This window comes from Perna viridis, chromosome 11 (genome assembly GCF_037379345.1).
Source record: "Perna viridis isolate PV_CMFRI_1.1 ecotype Kerala chromosome 11, ASM3737934v1, whole genome shotgun sequence".
NCBI classification, from domain to species: Eukaryota; Metazoa; Mollusca; class Bivalvia; order Mytilida; family Mytilidae; genus Perna; species Perna viridis.
Genome location: NC_142455.1, coordinates 15685329 through 15701182, shown reverse-complemented (window position 1 = coordinate 15701182; position 15854 = coordinate 15685329). Strand labels below are relative to the sequence as shown.

The window sequence follows — 15854 nt, the reverse complement described above, 5'->3', positions numbered from 1 at the left end:
TTTAAATTGTTTTAAATTATCCTTGTATCAAATGAACCAGCATGTATCCTAACTGATTTAACAATTGTTTGAAATGACGGGAAACTAAATTAAAAACAGTCGAATAATCAAAGAAGACAGGGTTTTGAAATGTACCATCTTGTTTCATGTCAACCTTTCAATTTTAATGGTAGTTGGCAGGAATACTTTCCTTGTCATTGGATTGTATTACATGACTGTGTTCAAAGATAACATGGCTTTAATGTTAGATGTGGAAGATAAAGGAATCTGTGATAATGTTTTATTGGTATGACTAAAAAATCATTGGGAAAACACATAAAGAAACAGGCAAGGCCTTATTTATATCTGTGTAATTATGAAATGTGGGAAAAGACTTATAAAGAAACCAAGGAAGGCCATAAAATTATGAAATGTGGGGAAGGCATTTTAAGAAACCAGGCAAGGTCTCATACTTGTGTAATTATGAAATGTTGGGAAGGCATAAAAGAAACCAAGCAAGGCTTCATTTATACCTGTCTATTAGGATATGTTTGTTAATTTGCTTTAAAAACATAAACGCATATATAGCCCACATAGTTTGGAATACCTAGTACATATTATATGGGTTCTTATTCTTATGCACATTCAATATGGTGGGAACACAAATTCATCATATTCCTTAATGATAATAAGAATCCAACTTACATTACCAGTAAAAAAAATCCATTAATCCACCTCTGCACCTTTGTTATAACCCCACTTACAAAGTATGGGGTATACAGTGATGGGGTGTTCATCCTTCCTTCCTTTGTTTTGTTACAAAGGGGGGCTCATTTCTTATCTGTTACCCCTCCTATACCACTAAATGGAATTGTATGAAACTTGTACAGAATCTTTACTACTTCTTTCCATTGTTTACCTCCTATTTTACATTTTGGATCCAAATCAATACAGAGGTCAGAAAGTACATGTTATTAAATGGGGGAATAGGGGAATCAAGTTAGTAAGCATTGCTCACATATTTTTTAGTTCATTTGAAAATGACTGAAAAACAAGAATTTGAAAATGACTGAAGAACAAGAAATTGTATTGAATGGCCTTAATAGGTTTTATTTATACTTTTTGTAGTGTACACCTGCATAAAAACTTTCAGATTTTACTAAATATTTAAGTGTTGTATGATGATTTGCATAATTTAAGGGTCTTTCTCTTATTGTTACAATTTAAACGTCCATTGGCATGCACTTCTTAATCTACATATTTTAAATATAACTGATGGTCAGAAACCAGAAAATTTATTTGCCTAGCCTGAAGAACATTTTTGTCCCTGGGATACATCAACAAGAGTCAACCTAGCAACTGTTTTATCTTTATGGGTTACAGATCATGTCCTATTTCTTATTAAATGGAACTAATGTAAAAATTATCACTTGTATTTTGATATTTAAAAGGGAAAGGAGGGGGTTTGTTCATTGGGGAAATACTGATATGAATCTTATTATTACATGACTCTAAGAAAGGCTCTATATGGGGAAAAAGATGATAGGCTATTTAAAAAATTTATCATGAAAATGACACCTGTTCAAGATTTTTGAGAATGGGTGAATTTTTTAAATATTATTTTTAATTTGTAAGTCTGAAAAAAAAATATAAGCATTTATGATATATTTATTGATATGTTATTTCATACGTTCAAGTCCCCTTTCTCATTTTATTTTCGAGTGAGTAAATAGTTTAATATACATGTATTAAATCAATTTCAAATGAAGTCGAAAAAGAAAAAAAAATTGACTCATTTATGATATATTTATTGGTAGATATTTCTTACATTTCAGGATATTATTTTTAATTTAGCAGACTCTTTATTGTGCATAGGGAAAATTCCAGAGATTTTGAAATGGGGGAAGGGGAGGTTCAAGGAAAAAAACTAGCAGTTTTAGGCTGTTATTTGCTTTTTTTTGTGTTAAATTTTGAATGAAATGAACAAATTTTTCCAATAAAAAGGGGGTGGGGGTTTTGACCCTTTCCCTTGATCTACCTCTGACACTACTGCTACAATCTAAAGCTAACCTCAGTCTGAAAGGAATGTCACCCAATTTTGGCTTTTTATTCCGTTTGCAAGCAAACCAGTTATTTCTCTTTTCCCTAAATGTATAAAGAAAATTAATGCTAGCTTGCACTGCATTATTCATTTAGGAACAGGACTATCTGAATTTCAGACTTCAAATCTTGTTTTTGTCAGCTGTAGATTTATTCTAAAATATGTTGTTTACTTTTATGTTGTTATAATGTTATACAGAATTTAGAAAACAGTTTTTTTCCCCAAGTTTGACTTGTGCTGGTGTGTTAAATACATATAAAGATGTATTCAGTAATGCTTCAGCGCTAAATATAATGTATTTATTAAAACTAGACCCGTGCAGGTCCGGGTGTCAAAAGAATAGGCGTGCAGCAGCACTAAGCTTGTCGTAAAAGGCAACTAAATGGTGCTCAGAACCTTAGCTGGGGGCTAGGGCGCTCTGCCCACAGAGCAACTGGGTTGTGTGCCCCAGGTGGTGGAATGGGGTACCCCTGGTGTGTTACATGCTGGGGTTGTCAGGATATAATACGGAAACCTGACTGCAAACCATAGTATTGCACCGTGTTGGGAAAGATGCCACGTTCCTCGCACATTAAAAAAACCCTACTGTGGTATTCTCCTGGATTAGGAACCTTAGGGCTCCGCCACAGGAGGCTAAATTGTCCGATTTTACCCACCTCTCCCTATTTCCAGTGGCAACCAAAATTTCTCGACCCCATTATCCTTGTGTCCCATCCCATTTTTCATTTCATCATCGTTTCATGTTCATTTTATCATCCACTTCATGTTCATCGCCTGAATATAGCTGAAAGATTGATGTTCGGACGTTAAACCCCAACAAACAAACAAACAAACAATTTATTAAAACTGTGAGTGAAAATGTTACATTAAGGAATGTCCTAGGTATTAACTTGAGCTGAACCTTAAAAGGAGCTTTGGTTTATCTGTTGGCTTTGGATTGAAACTACTGCATGAAAACATCTAAAAATATGATGCAATATGTGGATTAGTAGAACGGGAAATGTTTTAAGAGTCAAAACATCACTTATGACTTATAAATGCGACCTAAGGCTCTCAAAGAGATATATATTTAACTATTTCTTTTTTTTTTAAATTTAAGAGAGCTTAACCTTAGTTTAGAGCAACTGAATGGACCTTATCGTTGCATATGATTTGCCACCTATTGATAAATCAGTCCATATTCATTGTTGGTTTCTAAAATTGGCTATACTGTCAAAAGTATATGATAATTTTCTTTTAAATAAAAAAAAATTGAATTTATTGGTTAATTTATTCATGTTTAAACTGGTCTCAAAGTATTTTCCCTGCAAACAGATCTAAAAATAAATGCCGGAAATAAGTGATCAAGCTGATAAAAAAGTTAATTAAGTAATCAGGGAGTGATTGGACAAATTCGGTCATGGGACCTTGTCAGGGAGAGATAACAACCATTCTTGTAAATGGATGTTAACTTTCTCAATTAATGTTTGATAGGAAAATCAATGAAATTGTGATTGGCGTTAAATGACAGGTCAATATCCGTGACTTTTATGCTTTTGTCTTATTTTACATGAACATGGCATGTTTTGAAAAGATGAAAAGATGCTTTTGTTGTTGTGTTTTTGTATTATCAGATAAAGTAATCTGTTTTGTGCTTAGTTGGGGAATGGATGAGGTGTCAGTATCAAAGAGAAGATAATTAGCTATGTAGTTCAATTTATTTGATATTTCATCAAGTATAGGTTTAGGTTATTTTATGCATGAATTATCAGTTCAGGATTATTGAGTTGATTTTTTTCCATGTACAAGATGATTCAACTTAACATGAGCTTTGGGGTTTTTATAGGACCGCAAAAATTATGTAATGATCTTGTCTTTGTCAGCAATGTTAATTTTTTTCATTTCCTTGCAAGAACTTTTGTTGTTTAGGACCAAATGTTATGAAATTTGTATATATTGCTGTTTGAGGAATTTTAAAATGTGGTCACTGGCCTCTAATGTTCTGCAAAAAGGGACCAAAAGGGGTAAAATAGGTGTTTATTTAAGATTGATGGTTTACTTATCATTTGATTTTGACAATTCTTTTTAAATTTGTTTATTTTAAAATTCTGTTTTAAGAATATTTAACAAGATTTGAAATAGCTTATAGCATTATCAGTCTATGTGACCAATGTTGGTCACACCCTAAAAAGTAAACTATTGTTTCTGGTCTTATTTTGAAAATTTTTCTTAACAGATTTGTCATGAAAATCCCTTCCTGCTTTTTTCGGTCAGATTACAGATATCTCTTATGGCTTTTGAATTATAAGGAGGGCAAAAGGGACTATGCCTAAAAAAAGAAAAATTCTTTTTTTAATGGTTAGCTTTTGATTATTTTTATAAGATTTATCGTGAAATTCCTTTCCTGCATCTTTCAATTAGATTTCAGATATTTCTTTTGGTTTTTGAGTTCTTCTGATTTTCTGCTCACCATCATGATTATGTGCCATGAGTTATAAGTGGACATATTTGTTTTTGCATCATCGGAAACCTATGGTCGTCTATGCTTGGTACCAATAGAGGGAGGTATGTAGTGCAGTCAACATAGGGTTTCTGACAATGTCATTTTTGGTGCGATATTGAAAATCTTTTGTACCCTGCAGGCATTTTTCAATCAGTTTTCAGATAACTCTTACTGTTTCCAAGTTATGGGTTGTGACTCCAACCATTAAGGAATTAGGGGCAAAAAACAAGCATTTTCATGTCTGGACAATGACTTGATCTATTGTGATTGGATGTCTTTGTCTTTGGCGGGTGTTTCTAGAAAAGCAGAGGACACTTACCTTAAAAGTGGACCCTCCCAGCTTTTAGTGGAACCTGAGTTGCTCAATTACTTTTGTTACTTTGTATGTATTATTTTGGTTATTTTATGTTCTTTGTTGTTGTGTGTGTCTGTTTTCCATGTTTTGTCTTTGTCCTTGGGTTACATTCTTTATTTTCTGCTGGATTCTTGGTTCCTTGATTACCCTTTTGAACTTGTACCATAAGTTGTCATACCACAAATGGAAGACTAGAATTTAGTTTGGGGGGTGGGGGGTTGTGACTCAAATTTGTTTTGAACTTAAGGCCAAAAAAATGGACCACAAACAAGCATTTTTAAAACAATAACGTGATTAATTGTGAATTAATCTTCCAAATTATACCACAAGGTATCATACCACCTAAGGGATACTGGGATGAATTATTGGGGTAAGGACTTAAAACATTTAGGAATTAGGGGCCAAAAAGGTGCGAAAATAACCTTTTTATGATATCCAGACAATAACTTGTCTATAAGTTAATGAATCCCTTTAGGATTGTACCATAGGGTGCTACACCACCAAAGAAAGAAAGGACTTGATTTTGGGGGTTTATTACTTGAACAATTTGTAAAGTAAAGGCAGAAAAGGACATTTTGATGATGTCAGAACATTAACTTGACTATTGTTGAAATTGTAGTTCAAATCGCCTAACGACTAAATGATTACTGAGATTGACTTTGGGTGTTGTGACTTGGAATGAGGGGCCAAAAAAGATTTTCCTGATGTAAAAATAGAAAGTTGATTGAAAGTGAATTGATCTTTTTGAAGTAGTACCAAAGGTGCCATACCTCCAAAGGAAGGCTGGAATTGATTTATGGGGTTGTACTGATTGAGCAAAAAAGGGCCACTGTGATTCGAATCAAATTCTTTTCCTGTGTCAAGTATTTAATCAGAAATTCAGAGCTATAACAAGCTTGAACAGTCCATAATTGCCACAACTGTTCAGGGTTTAACCTTTGCTGTTGTGTCAAGCTGCTCTCTGTGAAGCATTTTCTTTATGCAAGATGTTGAAGTGAAGTTACAGAAATTAAACCTTTAGACATATTTTAGGTTTTATTTAACAAGTGATTTGTCTTAGACAAAATTATCAATTTTATTAAGGAAATCTTAAGACATTTAAGCCATCGTTAAGCAATTATCAATTATCCCCAAGGTCTGTACATTTAGAGAATGGCTGCTTTTCCTGGGATCTGAAAAATGTGGAGAAATTACTGTAAACATATCAATTTTCACGATTTCAAAAAATGATAAGCATTCTGTTGTGTTAAAAATTAATTGTGCAGGTACTATTTTTTTTTGCATTTTTGTCCTCTGTGAAAATAGCGAAAAATTAGTGCAGGGCAAAAATAATACTTTTAAAGTATATTAAGTGCTCAACAATTTTTATATTTATGTAAAAAAATTATGTCCATGAAAAACTGAACATTAGGTACCAGTGCAAACTGGTTTCTTACTGAAATAGAAATTTGTTGTAGGTTTAAGAAATAAAACTAGAATAAGTTGCTTGTGTGGTGCCCCGTTACGGGATATGACTTTTAATCATGATGTCTGGTACCTCTGTTCTTTTAGTTTGTGGGTTCCAACTGAGTGGAGGGGATGGTTTTAAGTATCTTAGCCTGGGGGTTTTCTTGACTTGCCAACATAGAGTTGCAGGCTTCTTCCACTAGTAAACATGGCAACTGTCTGTCTGAGTTAGCAATCAAGGTTGTACAACACTCCCTAACTACTTATACTAATACTTATATTTAGGAAACCAGGTTAAGGATAGTGTAAATAGAATTAAAGGCCAAGCAATGAAAGATAATTTTTGGTGGTAAAATTTATGAAAAAAAAAAAAAAATTATTTTCCACAATTTTATGTGGGTTGTATACCAAGCACATCTTTCCTTGATTCTATATGTGCTAATACTTCATTTCACTGTATATAAACTTACTAGGATCCCAGATTTGATTTCATATTGCTTCACTTAGTTGAAAAACTTAAAGTTTAAAGTCTATGGTGGAGGCATGTCGTTCCCTTTGTTAAGTTGAGACAAGTGAGCAACATATTGGGTCAGGTACATCATCTGTATTGAGTTCTCTTATTTAAGACTTCTCAGTGACATTTTGGGACGGATGTATTTTGTATTCATTGTCAAACCCTTTGTATTGTTTAGGCAAATTAGTGATTAGTGGGATGTATCATGTGCCCATGGTCAAACCTTTGTATGGTTTAGGCAAGTCAATGAGTAGTGGGGTGTATCATATGTCCATGGTCAAACCCTTTGTATGGTTTAAGCAAGTCAATAACAAGTGGGGTGTATCATGTGTTCAAGGTCAAATCTTTGTAAGGTATAGGCAAGTCATTGACTATTGGGTTGTATCATGTGTCCATGCTCAAACCCTTTGTATAATCAAAGCAAGTCAGTGACACATGGGGACAAGTGTATCATGTGTTCATGGTTTCAGATGGTTAATACAGGTTAGTTAAAGAGGTCTTAGTGTATTTTAAACATTGGTGGTTATGGTTGAAAACAAACAGTAGTATTTTATCCTATTTGTCAGACTGTTCTCATCTTTATCAGAACCCATATCAGTATAATTTGCATCTCAGTTCCGTTTTACAATATTATCAGTGATCTAGTGAAGTTAATGACTGGATTATTATGTAATTTCTGGTTGCATAATTTTCTGAAATAAACAAAAAGTCAACAAGTACAGACACGCAAGGTGTTTCTGCTTCATACATGCTCAGCAATACCGATGACTCCCACAATGTGACTCTATCTGGTCACATGTTCATTAGATGGAAATCGGTACAAGTGGTGCGAGCTGTTGCCATATGTGGGCACAAAGCCAGATTATTACTTTTACGAAAAATACAATATCGTAGAGTTATAGATGCTAGTATTAGTCAGTCGCTGCTTTAATCCAAATATACCATTTGACCGACAAAAAGCTTCTGCTTATTTAAAGTCACATAGTTACTTATAGACAAATGTTGGCACAATGGAAAAATCTTTAATGGTTGTTTGAAAGGAAATAAAAAAAAAATTGCTGTATTTTTTTTAATACTTATAGATTTACTTACAACCAGTAGTGTCAGATATTCATTGCGTCTATTATTATGGCCGTGGATTTAATTGGGCTGCATCACTCCTAATGCACTACTTCTTAGACCTATTTTGAAGGAAACCTGCATGCTAGATTTTGACCAACCTGGTTTTATTTTGAAATATGGAAGTTGGAGTTGGCCAAATCAGAGCCAATATAAGTAGAAATATATTATTGTAAAATTTCATTTGATAAAGTGAAATAAGGTTTTAAGCAGTTGAAAATCACGTCTTGTTTTTTTTTTATGAGATGTTTTGGACTTTAAGGAACCATATATTTTTAATACGCCGGTCAAAGACGGGACATATTATGGTATACAGTTGTCCGTCCATCTGCCTGTCCATTGTCCACACTTTCGGACAATAACTCAAAAACGCTTTCACCAACTGAAATGAAATTTTGTTGAATTGTTCATACCTATTGACATAAGGTCCCTTTTGATTTTTATAAATTTCAGATTTTTTGTTTCCGTGTTATGAATGTTTTTTCTTAAAGAAGGGGGGATTTTCAAGTTTTTGGAAAATAACTCGAAAACACTTTCACCTACTTTTTTAAAACTTTGCTGAATTGTTCATATCTATTGAAGTAAGCTGCCTTCCGATTTGTATAAATGTCAAATTACGTTTTACGTTATACTCTTTAAAAAAGGCCAGAAATGGCCAAGGAAATTTTATTCGTTGAAAAATTGTTTAAAACAGACCATTTGTTATGATGGTTGACTAATAAATATAAAATATACTTAGTAACCTTGTCAGAAAAGTGTGTTTTAAACAAGATAGAAATGTATGGGTGAAAAATCAAGGCAACAAACTAAGTTAAAATTGAGGTAGCCTTGATAGTGCCAATTTTTTTGTGCATTTTTTATTTGCTTTGTTTTTGGTTGGGTGGAGGGTATTCACAGTATTTCTAGTTGATCATATAAATTAATTAAAAGCATAAGGACAAGTTAAAAGAGCAATGGGTGTGTCATGTGCTTATAGCGCAGCTGTTTATTAACACATCAGCTGCAATTTCCAGTCGAAAATTTTATTGGAAAACTGGATCTTTGGTTATTTTATATATTGATATGGGAGAATTAAGAACTGAACTCAATTGGGTGTCATTCCACGTCAAACAATAAAAACATACATTATGTTTAATCATAGACTATGGATTACTATATACATTTTAGGTCATCCCCCATCGAGACATGACTTCTGACCATGTTGAGTCTCCCCTTAAACCAGACATGTTGGTCCCCCCACAACCAGACATGTTGAGTCTTCTGACCAGACATGTTGGTCCCCCCACCACCAGACATGTTGGGTCTTCTGACCAGACATGTTGGTCTTCCCACCACCAGACATGTTGAGTCTTCTGACCAGACATGTTGGTCCCCCCACCCCACAACTAGACATATTGAGTCTTTTGACCAGACTTCATGTTGATCTTCTGATAAGACATGTTGAGTCTTCTGACCAGACATGTTGGTCCCCCCACAACTAGACATGTTGAGTCTTCTGACCAGACATGTTGGTCCCCCCACCACCAGACATGTTGAGTCTTCTGACCAGACATGTTGGTCTTCCCACAACTAGACATTTTGAATCTTCTGACCAGACTTCATGTTGATCTCCTGACAAGACATGTTGAGTCTTCTGACCACTGACCAGTCTATATGTTGAGCCCCTCCCTTAGACATATTGAGTCTCCCCTTAAACCAGACATGTTAAGTCTTCTGACAAGAGATGTTGAGTCTTTTGGACAGACATGTTGGTCCCCCCCACAACTAGACATGTTAAGTTTTCTGACCAGACTTCATGTTGATCTCCTGACACTATAAGTCATGTTGAGTCTTCTGACCAGTCTATATGTTGATCCCCCTTAAACGAGACATGTTGAGTCTTCTGACCAGACATGTTGATTCCCGCAACTAGACATGTAAAATCTTCTGACCAGATATGTTGACCCCTCCCTTCTCAACCAGACATGTTGAATCTTCTGACCAGATTTCTTGTTGACCCCCCCCCCCCTAACAGAATTTAAAAAAAAAAAGATTTTCTTTGAACTACTACATGGATATGATTTGATTGCAGATTTGCAGATATCCTCTTTTACAAGTTTTATTTTTGCTTTTAATCATTATTTTCCTGTGTATTGACTTACATTTTTGGCCAATTTCCACCTATCTCATCCCTGAAACCAAGAGCAAAATGAAAGTCCTTTTTGGTGGCAGTTCTAAATGGTTTTGGAACATTTTGCATTTACAAAGCAATCTTGGTACAAAATGCTTTGATAAAAAATATTGATGAAGCCTTCTGGAAATCTGTCTAGAATCGAGCAAACAAGCGTATTTTTGTACAAAGCAAAACAATATGCTCTATATTGAGATTAAGATTTTTATAATTACCATAATTATTAAACTTTCCTTTTGAAAATTTAATGATGATTGTTATGAAAATATGGAAAATGCCAAGAAATATCCTTGAAAATCTATGTAAGGAGTTTAAAAAGTGTGGTATTTCCAAGCTATTATGCAACCAGTTTTGTATGCCTTTGGCAAATCTATATCTTATATTACGCAAGAAAAGTGAGTGTTGGCTTTGATGTGGCTTTTACTCAATTTTGATTTGTTTTCTATCAACAACTAATGAAATGTTAAATAGTTATGAGAAACAGATATTACTCTGTTTTAATGCCATGTGGTAATAAACTGGTTCCTGCTTGTACATACTTAGATTAGAGACCCAGATGAGAATTTGCCTTTTAGGCAATATGGCATAAAATTGCTTTTATCAGTGTAGCTGTGGGTAGATAGACAAACACTGTTAGGCAATATTTTGAAACATAAGATATGTTGTAGCGATGTTGCCTTGCTTTCAGTCTTTTCAAAATATACATGTACAACTGCATTCAAATGGAGATGGCTTCAGTGCTCAACAGGAACATATTTTTAATTTTCAAAGGCTTATAGATCTAGTTGCCCATCATTTTAAACTTTTTTGGGCAAGTGGGCAAGCCCTTATTTCAAATTGGTTTGTTAATTTGGTGTTAATACCTATTTTGAACTTTCATGTGATTGTGGTAGGTCTCTAAGAGTTAAGAAGGTCAAAAAGGTATTAAGACATTGTTTTCTAATGAAAATACTTCCCTGGACAATGTTTATGATATGATGGACAGACGTAAATCTAATTTCAATATTTCGCCCTAATGTCATTGTTGGTAATTAATGTGTCTTCGTGTTGTTATTTAACTTTTTAGTTTATTTTGAAGGAGTGTCATGATTCTGTTACCATGGATTTCATCATATTTATTGTTTGGACCTTGCAGAGCTTATTTTAAGGTGTGTTTACACTTACTGAAGACCTTTTGTTGATCTCGCTAAGTATTTACTATTTTAATAGGGGTTATACAATGGTGCCTTTTGTGGCATTTCACCAAATATCTTCCATTTTCTATGGTACAAACATGGTTGCAGATTAAGAGAACATTAGTACTTCAATATTTTACCAACACGATTAATAATTAAGAGACAGAGTTACTTCAATGTTGTACCAATAATGTTGACAATTTCTGAAAAATTCTGATAGTTCATGCTGTTTAAAATTCTAGCTCATGGTTTCAGTCACAAAAATCACTATTTGCTGAAGTCTTAATGTTTTTTTAGCCCACAACAACCATTCAATAATAACTTAAAAATTGTTTCCATAAAATTCCTGTATTGATGCAGTCACTATTTTCTGTAAGATTTGTATTGAAAAAAAATTGATTAACTTAGATCCAAGTTTAGTCGCTTCATGCAAAGTAAACTTGTTGTTTTTTTCTTTACATTTGCAATGAAGTTCTAGGAAAATGGAAGAACAAATGATTACATTAATAACGCTGGAATGTGTCGTTTTATTATATACTGTAAACATATAAATATTCGTGGTTGCTAATTTTCGCGGATTCTGTCAAGTGAAAATACTTGCGGGTATCAATTTTTTGCAGTTTAAATATAATTGTTAGCATTATATAGTGTGGAAAAACAATTTCTTGTGTACTATTTTTCATGGTTTTCTGTCCACTGCAAAACTAGGCAAAATTAGTGCGGGTGTCTAAGAAATGACAGCAAGTTGTGTGAAAGTGGTTAGTCTATCCTCTATCCACCACAAAATTGTGTCCAATATGTATGATACATTCATATTGGTCCCCAAATATACATTGTTCAACAGGCTGCAGGGGGTATTAACAGGCTGTAGGGGATATTGATAGGCTGCAGGGGGTATTAATAGGCTGCAGGGGATATTAATCCTGTAGGGGCAATGTGTAGTTTTGATTATTTCATGTTTGTTTTGTGTGTCTGTTGTTTTGATCCAGTCATTATCCCAGGATTTTCTTATTTTTTGTCACCATTAAAATCCTGGTTCCCTTGATGTAATTTTCTCTGGACTGCATTTTCACTTGTCACAGTTTCAGTGCCTTATATAGCTTGTTCCATTTATGGGCAACAGTAACTCTAAATCTGTTGATTTTTATGAAACTTGTACTGTGAAAGTATTATTGTTTGTAGGAATACCAATTTTTTGTGATTTTTGTGGGTTTGGTAAACTGGGAAAATTGGTTCCCAATGAAAAGGAAGCTTCCCTTTCAGTTGTTTGATAGAGTTTTAAGAATCCATGAACTGATAATTTTTTCCCTACAAATAAAATACCTTAACAGTATTGGCAACTTTTTTACCTCTTAATGGGGTCATGAATGGTAGTATAAACCATGTTCATGCTGCTTGTTTTCACCTACTTTCATGAACTGTAAAGGTATATTGCAAAGTTCATACCTCATTTCTCTCCTAAAAAGGAAGCTTTATTGATTTCAGCAAGGTAATTAATTAACTTGATACTAGTAATGGTCTATCTCTATCAATAAGTATATACACTGTGGCTCTTTAATGTGTCTCATTTTAGTCTGATTACAATGTTGTTTTTATGAGGTCACCTCAGTATAATGTTTTTGGTATTGACTTGAAGCGTTTTCTCATTATGTATGTGTTATTGGTTGAATTCAAATTGAGAATTTGGAATTGTTTGCAGATAGTCAAATTCCCTGTATGTGGTCAAATAAATTAAAGATCTGTTTTGGTGTAGATTAGAATAATACCTCATGAGTGACATGATTTTGACATTTTTTGTCAAAAATAAGCACATTTTACTCTAATAGTAAGAAAGAGGCAACCTCGGGTTATAAGTTTTTACTTATGGCAAAATTTACTCAATAAGTAATTTCCAAAGGAAAAAAAAGGTAAGATAGTCATAATTTTGAAAAATAAAAATAATCAGCAAATTTTCGTGGGGTGGCAGGGATGAGAATTGACTAATAAATTTCAATTGGCTTAAGGTAGTAGACCTTGTGTAAGGGACATTACTCTTGAAATCACTGACAGGTTTGTATTATATTCAATTTCACCAAAGTATATCAAGCTTTCATTTGAAACAGGATGAAATTGGTCAAAGTTACTTTGATGCTTACATGAGATTGATGTAAAATGCTGAATACAAACATTCCAATAATTTGTAAGAGTTGTGTCCCTTACCCTAGGTCTACCTCCTTAAAGAGTAAACATGACAAAACACTGTTAACCATAATTTTATTCTTGATCTACCATGGCACCATCTGTAAGGTCTCAAACTCTTCCAATATTGTTTTGTTCTTAATTACCTTCATGAATTTTAATTCATGGATAAACAACCTTTAAGTACCATTCTGTGTACAAATTAGGCAATGGGTGGCACATAATTTTTCTCAATTTGGTCTTTTTTACCTCAAATATATTCAACACATCTAGAAAACCACTAAAAAGCTATTTAAATTTATCCTGAAGTATCTGTGACATAGATATTTTTTGACTGCTTATTTATGGAAAAAGTGCAGGAAAATTTTTCTGCCATTTTTTAACAGTGCATTTTTAACTAAAATTAACCTATCAATGTCTTTAAAAGGCAAATTTTACAAACACTTTGATGGTTATTTCTGGAAGTTATCAGGTATAAATACTGGAGTAATGCAGTAAAATGTCTGCATTTTTTGTTTCATGTGCCACACCTTATATACATTTTGTCCGATTCTTAGACGGAGAAGTACTTAATTTAAGTGAATTTATTCTAAATGAAACCCACACTTGCATTTTGACTAGACTAGTAATATAAAGATAGAAACCATATGACAAGTGTACATTCTTTCTGCTTACTATGCATGTAGTTTTCAATGAGTAATAGGAAATACCTGTAAATGATTTGCTTAGCCTTTAGGGATTTTTAAATTTCCAAAAATATCTAATGAATCTATAGATATTGTTTCCTTTCAATTACTAAGAACATTGTCAAATTTCAGTTATAGAATTACAAAGTTGGTTATCTATGAAACTGTCTACCTTGCTATTTTTAGACAAATTTCTAATTAATGCCATCTAAGTTCAAGGAAGTCAAAAAAACATTCACAATTTATGTGATTAACAGTAAATATATTTTGATTAGAAGAAAACCATACTAGAAACAAAATGAATAAAATTTTTCACATTTTTTTTTAAAATAGTCTCATGTTTCAGAATTAAACTTCTATTTACTTAATGATATTCAGTCATAAACTTTGAGGATAAAAAAAAAACTAATGGTTGTCGATAAAACGGATCATTAACCTGCCAAACATAATACATTTATGAATTTGTAATTAGTGCAGTTTGGTACTCTAAATTATTAGTGACAAGCTGTCAGTATTGACCTATGACCTCCAAGACAAAACAACTATGGTTTAAATATTTCTAATGCAGAGGGTAGGAATATTATCTGTTGATCTTTTGTGACTTATATTGAGTTAGTGGTAGTTACAGGTCAGATAGAGAAGGCCTTTTAACATTGGTAGAACGAATACTACAAAATATAGTGGGATCTGTTCTTGTTGGAAGCCATGTTTTGGCGTAGTTTCTGATAAATGACCGATACATGATGAGTAGCCACAAGTTAACTATAATAGTACTTTTGTTTGTGGTGTACCATTTTTTAGTAGATACGTGGTTTTTGTGGCTTTGTCAGACCATGATTTTAAATTTCCTATGAAATGTAAAATTTCTCCTATGTAAATTCTTTCTGGATTAAGACCAGATATGATCAGAAGTTTCTCTCATATGTAATGCTTATACAGCTGACTACAACTTTTTAAAGAATACAAGTATATCATTTGCTTATTATACCCCCACAAAAGAAGTTGAGGGAGATATGCAGATTTTACCCTGTCTGTCTGTCTGTCTATCCATTAAAATTATTTTCTAAGTAGCCTGCATCATTGTTTTGAAACTTTATGGGATGTAATATACCCATATGGAGATGTGCATCCTTGTAATTCATAAAACATCAGAGAATCTTGAAAGTACACCATATTTAGACGAATCAAAATGCCTAATATAATTTATGTCCTTTATTACCACTTCCAGAATTCCCTCCTTGTCTAGGAACGAAAAAACATATTAAACAAATGATTTCTGAAAACGACGTTAGTTGCGCGTAGCGATCATCAATAAAAAATTAAAATATGGAGCTTAAGGGTTAAATAAAACTTACAGACAGAATAAAAACTTTCAATTAGTGATTGGGACTACAATAAAGCTCTGTGTTTTATCAGATTTATAAAATGTATCTGTATGGAGTTATTGCACATAAATGCCAAGTAGGGGTTGTAGTCTTGTGACTCCCCTTTCAATAGATATTGATAAATATCAATAAATATCTAAAGGGAAGAATTAGTTTGAAACAAACCTACATTAATTTTCAACTTTTAAATTAGTTTTGCTTCTAAAGAAATAATTTCTTGCTGGCACCCATGTGTATAGTCACTACCTCTGAAGGTTCTGGTAA

The 15854-nt window shown here is 33.2% G+C and overlaps 1 protein-coding gene across 2 annotated transcripts in view; it reads left to right on the top strand.

Annotated features, from left to right (window-relative positions):
- The window catches only part of LOC148603103 (polycystin-1-related protein-like), a 259127-nt gene that overhangs the window by 26845 nt on the left and 216428 nt on the right, over positions 1-15854 (top strand). The gene's annotated exons all lie outside the window — the stretch shown is intronic.